Source organism: Podarcis raffonei, chromosome Z (assembly GCF_027172205.1).
Source record: "Podarcis raffonei isolate rPodRaf1 chromosome Z, rPodRaf1.pri, whole genome shotgun sequence".
Classification (NCBI taxonomy): Eukaryota; Metazoa; Chordata; class Lepidosauria; order Squamata; family Lacertidae; genus Podarcis; species Podarcis raffonei.
In genome coordinates this window covers 18,692,480-18,705,142 of record NC_070621.1, presented here as the reverse complement: position 1 = coordinate 18,705,142, position 12,663 = coordinate 18,692,480, and positions in this window count along the sequence as shown.

Below are 12,663 nucleotides of genomic sequence, written 5' to 3'. Positions count from 1 at the left end.
TTTTTCTTTTTTAAAATATGCATTGATTAGTGCTTAGGAGCACAGCTCCCTAAGCACCACCTTCCTTTGGAGTCTGTCCGCTGGAGGGTCTCTGGGATTGCACAATTCTTCCTGCCCTTGTTTGGGATGGTGATGGGTGGGCACAGTTGACTGGTGCAGCTGCTCTTGTTGGGAGACTCTTTGGACACAGGACACAGGAAAATGGTCATGGTGGTCAGGAAGCAGGGAGGAAGGATGAGCAGCAGAGTTGCTGCTATAAGCCTCGGAGCCAGGAGTATAAAACCCAGTAGTGGCACACTTTGCCGTTTTCGGCACACAGCCAGGCTAAGCAGTTCTGCATTGGCTGGAAAGCATGATCTGCTTGAGGGTTGCTGTGCCAGCGTGCTTGGATTTATTTGCTTGTTCATCTGGACCCCATCTGCACCACTGAAAGCACTCTTAGACCACTCTTAAACAGACATGGCTTCCCTCCAAAGAACCCTGAGAATTGTAGTTTGCAAAGGATGCTAAAGGTTGTTAGGATACCCCATTCTCTTCCCAGAAGTACAATTCCCAGGCTTCTCTGTGAAGAGGGGTTGGTTCTTAAAACCACTCTGGAAAATGTAGCTCTGGGATGGGAATAGGGGCCTCCCTCCAGTTCTCAGCACCCTTAACAAACTACAGCTTCCAGGATGCGTTGGGGGAAGTATTCATGGTTCAAAGTGATGCAATAGTTATTGTTTATTTATGTTGTCTAGCTGAAACCATTACAAAATATAAGATATAATAGTAGTGCTTTAAACATGCCAAGACCTAACTTGAATATATACCTACTAAGGCTAATCAGGAAATTTCTGGTAAAATGTTTTCCAGTCAGAAAAGGTTATCGTTGTCAAAAGCATTAACAAGACAAGGTTTATTAGGGGAGAAATTAAAAAGCTTATTTCAGGGACATATAAACTTTAGTTCTTTAAAAGAGAAAGTTTGCTGACTGAGCTGGGTTTTGATCAGCCATGCAAATACAGAACTGGGAACCAGAAGCCAACATCAGCATTGCTAATTTAACAGGGCTGCCTAATCTCAAGCAACCATGATCCAGGATTGAAGATTTAATTGCTTCCTGTGAAAACTCAGACTTGTTTACACATAAGTAAATCCAATGTGCTCAATGGAGGTAACTCTCTGTTTTGTTGTGAAATAACTGGGGAATACCAGTTGATCCCAAAGTCCCATGTGTGTGGGAAGCTACAAAAGAAAAACAGCTGACTGCCTGAATTAAAAAAATGTGGGACTTGACTCAATCTCTGGTCAAAAAGAACCCCCAGCTGCATTTAAAACAGTGTTTGTTAGACCCTTAAATATCCAGTATTAAGTTCGGACATGTGCTCCCCCACCTCTACCCATCTCGGAGTGAATAGACTACAACTTTAAGTAAGTTTAAATGCTTTACTTACAGTAATCAGAGGTCTCACCCATGCATTGCTCAATACTACAGCAGAAACAATATAGGTAAGGTATTATTGGTTATAAAATAGAGAAGTTGTTCTCAAACATGCAGTCTGAGTCTGGACCCCCGTACTTCAATAGGAAGAGGCTTAGAAAGAGAAAGAAATGAACAGGAAGTAAACTTTACTTCCTCCCACCTTGGATATGAGGGGACATGACACCACAGATTCTACTCTAGTAATTTAGAACTCAGTGGTCCTTAACACCTTCATTCACTAACTAGCATAGATATGCATTGCTAGGTTTGAATCCAAAATATTCCACATGTTTTAAGTGTACATAGGATAGAGATTGCCCCTTCCATGGAAATACATAATAAAACATGGTTCCTGGGAAGTTAATCTCTTAAATCAGGGCTGCCATATATCTGGAATTTGCTGGACATAGCAGAATTCCCGAAAATCGGTCAAAATGTCTGGGGAAGCTGCAATTTCCCCCCAAGATTTTGCCCAACAACCTTGCCCCAAAAAGCTCAACAACATTTGTGTCTGGATTTTCACTTTTTGAAATATGGTAACCCTACTTAAATGCAATATTTAAGCCCTGCTAGGCTCCTTTCTAAGCCCCATATAATTGTCCCCTTCATAATGGTGGCATTAAACCTCCTTTGCTGTGGTGAGGGTGTGTCTGAAGATTTACTTGAAACTTCAGTAGGGGAAAATGTATGAATAAGCACACCCTATTTTATAATACTGCAGTAATAATTTTTATTTTATTTATTTATTTATTAAAGGAAATTTAAACTCTACCTCTAACCCCCTGCCTCCTTGCATGGAGTTGGTCTGATCCACAGCTTTTCCTTCTTCTGCAGCAGTGGTGGGTGTTGAGAGCTAAGACTGAGGTCTCCAGGGTTTTGCAAACTGGTTGATACATTGCAATAGGACAAAGAACCAAGCACTCCCTCCCAGCTCCCCCACCCCCAGCTTCTAAAGTATTGATTCCTCTCATTGTTTAATAGCAATGCTTATGAGCTTGTGTACATTTTACTTTAGGTTCCAAGGGCAATTACCAAATCAGACATGTAGTGAAGGGCCTTTCTTTTAAAAATATTTTTAATTAAATTTCAACAACAAGGGCAATGAAATCACATTTCCAAAGCAAGAGGTATAAAATGCCAAAATTGGAACGTTCATAATAAAGTAACATACAAAATCATAAAAGAATACAACAGACGAAACAAACTGCAAACAATATGCACTAGATCACGATGCACATCAAAACAAACAAAAATATAGGGCAAAATCTTAAGATAAATAATGCACTGATATTGGTTTAAGTAATAAGAATAATTAAGCCTTAATTCAAATTGTTCATACAGCTGTAGCAGTGAATGGCCTTTCTGAAAATAATATCTGGATCACTTTAGGCACATGTGGGATTATTATTATTATTATTATTGCTTTGAATACTGATAAATAACTGCATAATTAGAGATTCCTGCTCCTAAATAGATCTGTTTCTTTACATTCCTTCTCTGCCTACGCTAAAGTTCAACATGCAAGGTGTTTTTTTTCTCCTTCCCCCACCCACCCAGTGCCCATCTGTTTGCAAAATGCAGCATTTGGCCTGTAAATCAGCAGGTGTCTGCTGCTGCAGCATCTCATTTTCACCCCGTTACTGGCAGAGCTGAACAATACTGGTGCGCCAGCAGACGAAAACACCTTCATTTGTCTTCATTGTGGAAATACGTGTCTGGAAATTATCTTGGGTTTGGGGGTGGGAGGGGTTGGGGGTGGGAGGGGTCTTTCCTAGCAAGGGGCCTAAGAGAGCACAAAAAGCTGTGCCGTGCGTGCCCAGACGCTGCAACATGTATTGAAAATACCACTTACTTCAACGTACCTCGGTTCAAATTAGGCCACAACTTTATTGAAGTGGTTTTGGCTTAGGCACTGAGTATATAACCTGTTTCAACAAGTCCCCCTATTCTTTGATTCTCCAAGGAGTCGAACCAGCGGTGAGGGAGTCATATACAGTGGTACCTCGGGTTAAGTACTTAATTCGTTCCAGAGGCCCGTTCTTAACCTGAAACTGTTCTTAACCTGAAGCACCATTTTAGCTAATGGGGCCTTCTGCTGCTGCCACGCTGCCTGAGCCCGATTTCTGTTCTCATCCTGAAGCAAAGTTCTTAACCTGAGGTACTATTTCTGGGTTAGCAGAGTCTGTAACCTGAAGCGTATGTAACCTGAAGCGTATGTAACCCGAGGTACCACTGTAAAAGACATCAAATTACTGGCAGTCCATAAGAGAATGCCATCAGTGTTGACACCTGCCTTGATTTTACAGTTTTATATCTTATTTTTTAATCCAAATTGTTTTATTTATTGCAAGATCTTTAGTTGGGCAGCATGCAAATAATAGCAGTAAATAAATGCTTTATTTTTTTTGGAGTGGTGGCAGGGGGTGGGGGAATACTTTTATTCATGGCCTCAGATGACCCTGGAGAGGACCAACCTATGTGGCTTTGTGGGTGCTGCTAATACTATCCAAGTACGGGCTTTGGAGTACATTGAATGTCTTATAGAAGCCTCAGGGAAGGTCAAAGCAAGCAGTGCCACTGCTCTGCAGGGCTGAGCTGACGCACTCAACATGGCAGCCCCAGCCTACCTTTCCTGAAGCCACAATGAGGGCCCTCTTATCTTCCTTGAGGCCCCTGCGCACATAGTGTCTACAGGAAAGATCAATATATATTCCTGTTTGAAAAAACTCCAAATAGTGACGCCCTTCCTCTGCTGGGCTTCAAAATTAGTATGCATAAAGATTTTGAATAATGGGCTGAATTAAAGAATATAGGAAACTGCCTTATACTGAATTGGACCACTGGTCAGTTTAGGTTAGTATTGTCTACACTAATTGGCTCTGTGGGGTTTTAGATAAGGGGTATTTCCTGACCTACCTGGAGATCCCATTGGGGATTTAACCTGGGACCCTTCTGCATGCAAACCAGAGGATCTACTGAGCTACAGCCCTTTCCCAACCCCACAATGTTTATTTTGAAGTTTTAAACTGCAGATAAAAGAAAGTGCTTCTTCACACAGCACATGGTTAAACTGTGGAGCTCTCTCCTACAGGAGGCAGTGACAGCCACCAATGTGGGTGGTTTTAAAAGACAATTAAATTCATGGAGTCAGAGAAAGTTACCAATGGTTATTAGCCACAATGGCTATGCTCTGCTTCCATTGTCAGAGGCAGCAATGCTTCTGAACCCAAAATTGCTTGAAGCCACAGGAGGGGAGAGTGTTCTTGCCCTTGGGTCCTGCTTGCAGGTTTCCCATGATAGGCATGTGGTTGACCACTGTGAAGACAAGGCTGCTGGAGTAGATGGACCACTGGTCTTATGTTCTCGCTTTGCTGATTGATGGCTAATAAAGCCTTTTCCAGCTCTGTAAGAATTCTGTTCTTTCAGTGGAGCAAGGAGAGCTTTATTTAGTGTCTGAAGCACAACCATACCACAGATTAAAGACAAAGGCTTTATTATGTGTGCTGGTTAATTTCTCAATGCCTTTCTTAGGATGACATTTGCCCTTTTCTATTGTAGCAAATGCTCCCTGCAATTTTGACCCTCATTAAAGCTGTCTCAGACGGATTTGGATGAGGATGATTTTGGATGAATCTATGCAGGGGTTTGGTAAGCTGTGACCTGTGTGTTTGTGTGTGTGCTAGAGTGGGCTGGGGCACCGGATTGGCAAGGGACCCCGACCTGAGGGGAGACCTCAAAAGCGAAGGCCTGTCTTTCATTTCCCAACCTTGACTCTGCTCACCCAAAAAACCCTTTATGTTGAGGGCAGAGGGCAGGCAAGAGGCCCTGCCAAGCTATTTTGGAAAGATCCAGTTTACTTCCCGGCCTGAATCGATACCCGTCTTTGTACTCTGAATTGCTTTCTCTTTCCGGATATTGTCAAGGGCCCTTGTGCAGCAGACAGCCTGTTTTGAAAATGTCACAGCCTATCAAAACATCTCAGATGGGGAGCGGCCTTTGGGGGCTTGCATTTCTTTGGCCCTCTTGTCAGGCCAGACAGGCGAGGCAAATGCATTAATTGAAGGATGACGGAGAGAAATAAAGAGGGGCAGGAGAGAAATGTCAGCTTGCTTCCCTGAGCTGTCGGAAGTGCAGCAGGGTGGTCTCTTTGCATGAACACTGCTTTACATGGTGCCTGGCGTGGAGAAAGTGAATAGAAAAGTCATTGCACTATTTGAACCAAAGGCCAGGATCCCCTGGACCTGAGTGCAACAGCAACTCCCCCATCTTGCGCCTCCCAGCAGCTGTCATTCAGGGGCATACTGCCTCTGAATTTGGAGTACAGCCGTCATGGCCAGTAGCTGTTGGTGGCCCTCTCCTCCACGAGTTTGTCCAATCCTCTTTTAAAGGTACTCAAGTTGTTGACCATCACTATGCCTCATGGAAGCAAATCTCGTAGGTTAACTATGCACTGTGTGTGCAGAAAGTCCTTCCTTTCGACTGTCCTGAATTTTCAAACATTCAGCTTCGCTGGATGCCCCCACTGGGTTCTAGCATTATGAGAGAAGTTGACAAACTCTCTTGTCCACTTTCGCCACAGAATTCCCAGCAACTGGCATTCAGAGGCATACTGCCTCCAACAGCTGAAGCAGAGCACAGCCATCGTGGCTAGCAATCACCATCAGTCCATGGGCCATGACCTGAGTGCAACAGCTTTCTCCCTACTTGCCTCTGACAGTCGTGGTAGATTTATAGAACTGTAGAGTTGGAAGGGACCGCAAGGGCCATCTAGTCCAACCCCCTGCAATGCAGGAAATTTTCACCCAACATGGGGCTCAAACCCAAGACCCTGAGATTAAGAGTCTCATGCTCTACCAACTGAGCTATCCCTCGAACTTAGCCATCCAAGTTGGTGGCCATCGGTTTTTCTTGTGGGAGTGAATTCCATAGTTTAACTCTGCCCTGTGTGAAGATGGATGTCTTTCCTTTTGACTGCCCTGAATTTTTCAGCACTGAATGGGTGTTGAATGGGTCCTGAATCTTCCAACACTGAATAACCCATTGAGTTCTAGTATTATATCACTATTTGTGAAAGGTCACACTCCCCCATCCCGAACATTAAAATACCCACTAATTCCAATCCCTGAAGGGAATCTTGATAGATCGCCTTGTGTGAAGGCAGAAGCAAATCTATCCTATCAGCTGGATTTTGGGACCATTGAAGCACTATCCATGCAGGAGAAAAAGATGCCTGTCGATGGCAGCTGGCACCGAGGAAAGAGCCCATTAATCAGGCCAACGGCTGCAAACTGTTTGCTGCCTTATTGACTTCCGTTTGTCAGTTATGAATCAACCATTGCATATATGACCTCCACTTTTAAGCAGGGATTGCAATTAGCTGCAGCGATAAATAACACCTGTCTTTTGAAAGACAAATGTAGGGCTCTTTGACCGGGAGGGTTTGAGCATTCAAAGAAAAACCTTTGCTAAATCTGGTAATTGCTGTTGTTATGAGATTGCTGCCTGATTACTAGGGATGGAAGGAGTTGCCAGTTTTGCTTCTCTAGGATGAAAGGATCTTTCAGCTTTAGTTCTCTTGGGGCCAGTTTACCTGTGAGATCGCCTTCCCCCATATATGCCCACTTGACCACTTTAATTGGAGGAACTGGCACTGTTACAGGTGCCACCCACAAAGCTGCACTTTGGAACTCCCTGACTACTGATACCAAGCACACACCTTTGCTGCACTCTCTTTGATACTTGCTTAAAACATTAGAGAAGCCTGTCAGATGTTTAGAAAATTGATGCACCTTTTGATCTGTTTTTAGTCTGTTAACTTTTTGAAAGTTTTTAAATTATTGTTATTTTTTCTTAAAGGTTATTTTATTGTTTTAGCTTTTTTGTAAATCACATGTAGGGTATAGTTGGTTTTTTTTACAGTGAAGCAGTGTATAAATTTAATGAAATAAATAATAAATTGAAAGATAGGCATTAATAAATAATTACAGAAAAATCCATCCACCATCTCTCTCCCAGGTTCCCTCTCCTGCTCGCTATCCATTCTTCTTGAGGTCATAGAATAATAGAATAAAAAAAACTGTAGCGTTTGAATGGAAACCAAGGCTCACCTGGTTTAACCCCTTGCAATGCAGAAATCACAGCTAAGATATGACACTTTCATATTTGGGCAGGGAAAGGATTTGCCACCTATTCCCTGTTCTTGGATTTCTGATGCCGCAGGGAATTTCTTTTTACTCTCCTTCCTCTTGTTATTTTCTGTTTCAACTGAAACTCCTTTCATGTCTGTGCCTGAGTTTTCCTGCAGAAGGCAGACAAAGCCTGCAGGAGGGAACTCCTATCAAATCTTTCCAAAAAATTTAAAAAGGGAGACTTCCAAAAAGCAGCATAGATGGGGCAGAACTGGGGGTTGGAAGGTGAGGGAAGGAGGGTGGTCTGAATCCACATGTTCCTTCTTTCTGGTTAAAATCATCTGAAATCTGACAGATGGAAAATTGGAAATACTTTTTATCTTCTTTCCTTTTGTATTATTTCCTTCTTTTTCTTCTTTCTTTTCCTTTTGTTTTCCTTCGAGTCCTTTGCTCTGGGTGATTTAAGAAAAAAATGGGGTTGGCTTTTACAAGTTTATTATCGGTCAGAGAAGAATGAGTGGAGGCAGGAACCAGAGAAAGAAAGGCAGATCTTTATTTTCTGTTGCAACAGAGTCCACACACCTCCACATGCAAGGAGGTGAGGAGGACCCAGAACAAATGTATGTAACAACTTTTAAAGGGCTTTAGAAATTGCCCACCCTGTAGCCAAAGACCACCCAAAAGTATCAGACAGGTGTCACAGAAAGAGGCAATCTATAACTGAAATTTGGGAGTGTGACTGTCTAATGGCCAGCCTGGGCCATTCTTCTGAAATGGCAAATATCTTAATTCTAAGATCCATGGTCACAGACCTTCCCTATTCATGCAAGGTGTTTATGTTTTTTTACAGGATTTGAAGGATTTTGCTGGTGAAAAGGACCATTGGGAAGGGTTTTCCCAAGATACTTCCTTCTACGGCAGAGAAAATATCTGGGGTCATTAAGAGAGTCAAGAGGCTTCGGGATTGCTTGTGATCTCAAAGTGTTTATTTTTTTTAGGGAATATTTCCTAATTTTTGAAGGGCGAAGGATTGGTTTTCTGTGCCCCTTAAAAATTCCTAGTTTTTGAAGGGCAAAGGATGGGTTTTCTGTGCACCTTAAAATTTGTGTAACATGAACCATTAGTGGGGTTCAAGCACTGAAGATGATGGTTGGTTGGTGAAGAACCCTGTGTGAGAGACAGAGAATGGAGGAATTCCTAGGCTGGGAGAAGAAAGGGGAGCTCCCAGGTGAGAGCTGGGAGGGTCCATCCCTTTCAGTGTGAGACAAAGGTTAAGATTTACCTTTGAGAGAGGACTTTGTATTTCCCTACTTTCTTTTTTGTTTTTTATTTAGATTACTTTGTTTTTTTAATCTTATTGTAGTATGAAAAAGCTTCAATAAAATTTTATGGAAAAAAGAGAAAAGATAGAAAAATCATTTGAGATCTGATATACAACTGGGAGGAAAAAAGGGAGACCCAGTAGCGATGCCCCAGGCTCTACATTGACTTTGTTGCCATGAGTGATGTTTTTAAAAGAAAGTCAGATAAACTGTCTGATGAGCCAATTTTGGCCCCCTTTATGGATATCTCAATTTAAGCATGCTGGCTGGCTTTATTTCATTATCTCCTTTCCCACATCCTCTGCTTAATCCAGGCCAGTCATGCCTTTGTCAATATGTTATATACAACAGCTCTGAAAGGCTTTTTTTGCAGGTTGATGGAAGTCATGGGTGATATGAACTGAGCACTAGTCATTCACAAAATATGGGCCTTCTGGCGTTGGTAAACCAGTTCATACATGGAATGGGCTAAAAATTCTTCATAATCTCCAACAGGGTTTGAGGAATGTGCATAATATGCACATTTTTTGCAATCAATTTCTGCTAATATATGCATTGTTTTGGCACACCTTATTTGGTTGAAGAACAGCGTTGCAAAATTCAGAGTACAGTCATACCTCGGGTTACAGCCGCTTCAGGTTGCGTCTTTTCGGGTTGCGGACCGCCGAAACCCAGAAGTACCAGAATGGGTTACTTCTGGGTTTCGGTGGTTGCGCATGCGCAGAAGCACTGAATTGCAGCCTGCACATGCGCAGATGCAGGTTGTGAATGCTGTGGGGTTGCGAACGTGCATCCTGCATGGATCACGTTTGCAACCCGAGCGTCCACTGTAGTACAATTTTTGAAGGATAGCTATGTTTTGCTTGGCATATTGTTTTGCAAAGTGCAAATTAGGTTTGCAATAAAAATGTGAGTTGGCCTGCCCTTGTGCTCAGGTCCTCCTTGGAGGTTTCCCTTTGAGGCACCTGGTTAGCCACTGTGAGAACAAGAAGCTGGACCAGATGGGCCACTGGCCTGATCCAGCTGCAGGGCTTTTCTTATGGAGGTCTATTCTGATAGCAGAACCTCCAGGCCTAAGGGCAGTCTACCTCTGAATACCAGATGATGGGAAACAGAAACTGAAGAGTTGCTGTCTTGCTTGTGGGCTTTCTATGGGGGCCATCTGGTTGTCCACTGTGTCAACAGGATGCTGGACTAATTGGGCCAGTGGCCTGAGCCCATGGGGCTCTTCCTATGTTCTAATGAATTTCTGCTCCTTCTGGGTGTGGTGTGAAGAAGAAATGGCCAGGTGCCCCAAACTGTGTTGAAAACAACGGTGTTGTACCTGTAGTGAAGACAGAAGGATAATGGAAATATAATGATATTTCAGATGAAATATTTATGATGTGCAAAAGAGCTTTCTCTCTCTCTTTTTGCTGACATGACTCATGAACTTTTCAGCACTCTACAGCCCATTAGGCGCTTGATGTAATTTTCATACCAGGAGAGAAAAGCAGCTTCTGGGGGAGGCCTCCCCTTCTTCTCTCACCCTAAATCACCTCCTTTGTGAAGGCAGGAAAGTAAATGCATGCCTCCTGGCCACCTGCATTGCATAATCCACGGCAGGCACCACACCACTGTAAAGGCTGGAATTCCTGGGGTCTAAATAAAGCTGCCTCGTGAGAGGGGCAGTCAGGTGAGATGTTCCCCTACACAGATGAGAGAATCCCTCTGAGACAGTGTGCAAACCAGAGGTGCTGCAGCCATCTTTTGCCCAAAGTAGTGCCTTGTAGCACAGGTTATATATAACAAATAAATGATACGAATCAACCCCAAATAATCAAAACTGCAGCAAAACGCAATTGCAAAATTTGGAAAAAAAGGGGGGTGTCAGCTGACTGGGATCTGCAGCTAGGCTCAAGAGCATTGGACTGAGTCAGTTTGCTGCAAATGAAGGATGTAACAAATACTCCCCTCCCCCTCTTCTGGTTCCTTGCAAAGGGCTTTTAGTGCAGATGGAAACAGCAGCTGGGCTCAATTCTTGTTACTGCAATGCACCCCCTCACCCAAAATGATTTAAGCAGGGTCTGAGGCAGCAAATCTAATTATTACCCACACTTTCCATCTTTCCACCGGTCTACTGAGGCAAAAGGAAAAGTCTGCACCAGTGAATATTTAACAACTGGCTGGTGCCTGAGATAATCTCTCCCCGCTGCTTAAAGACAGCACCAACAATTTTGTGGTTGGCCTTGACAGGTGTGAGTTCTCCCTGGCTCTGCACCACACACACACACACACACACACACACACAAATGTGCGTGGGGGGGAGGCAAATTTCTGCCCCAAGTACCTCCTCCCAAGGGCTCTTGTTCTGCCACACCACCATTGAATTTTGTTATATGCAGAAGTAGAACCTGTTCCAAGCCTGAGGGGTCTTGCTGGGGAGCAAATTGTGATACAGTAGTTGAAGAGGCTGGAAGGAGGGTGGCATGCCAAAAGTTTCATGGAATCAGAACTGCAAAATCTGTCCAGTCCAGGCGTGTCCAAAGTCTGTTTTGGGGGCCTAATCTGGCCTGCTGGCCGATTTAATCTGGCAGTAAATGTCCTGGGGTAAAATTGTAAAAAAAAGCTCAACAACTTCGGTCAGCCCTGGTCTAGTTGAACCCATTGCCATCAAATCTGTGCTTAAAAGCCTCCAAAGACAGGAGAGTCTACAACTTTCCATGTCAAACAGTGTCAGTGTCAAACAGCTTTCCCTGTACATATACCTGCCCTGGAGGTGTGACTTAGGTCAGCTGAGTTTTAAAATGCAGACCAAATTATTTTTTCCTCCATCCCTGTATAGTAGAAAGAGTCAGTGTATTGGGTGGGGTGGGGATTGGAGAATTTCTGGAGGGGACAGAGACTAAAAGGCTTAGGTAGATGCTGTATATGCACAGTCCAGCAGATAATTCTGTAGCATTGGAAGCAGGGAGGCCAGATCTCACTCCAGAATTAAAACCTGTTGAGGATGTGCTTTGATATCTGCAGAAGGATGTCATCGGCAACACCCTAAGAAATCCTCTCTCCTCCACTCTTGCATATTTATGCCTCACAGCGCAGGGATGCTAATGTGTTCCCAACCCCCCGCCCTGCTTTGAATATACAATTTCAATCTTGACAGTCTCTTAAAAATAGATTTGACACAAGTGATAAAAAAGACGTTCAGAATTGATTTCAAGAGATGCTGCTGATTCCTCCCCCCCACTCCGCTCAAACCCACTTTAATATTGCAGATTATTTGAAAACTTGTTGAGAATGAATGGCAGAGAAAGCAGATGAAAAGGAGACATCAGAGAGAAGAAGTCAAGCTTGGTGCAGTAAGGCACTTTCTGCTAGACCTTCTGCTAGATTGGTTTTCTTTGCTGAGCAGCTTCATCAAGTCATGAGCACCCACATCAGGCTACACCCCTAATCAACAGTACACATGAAAAAGACTTCTTAGTAGACCACAAGCTTCACACGAGTCAACAGTGTGATGCAGCAACAACAGCAACAAAAAAGCTAATGCTATTCTAGGCTGCGATCACTGCAGATGGTGACAGCAGCCACGAAATTAAAAGACGCCTGTTTCTTGGGAGAAGGGCAATGACAGGCCTAGACAGCATCTTGAGAAGTAGAGACGTCACCTTGCCAACAAAGGTCCGTATAGTTAAAGCCATGGTTTTCCCAGTAGTGATGTATGGAAGTGAGAGCTGGACCAGAAAGAAGGCTGATCGCCGAAGAATTGATG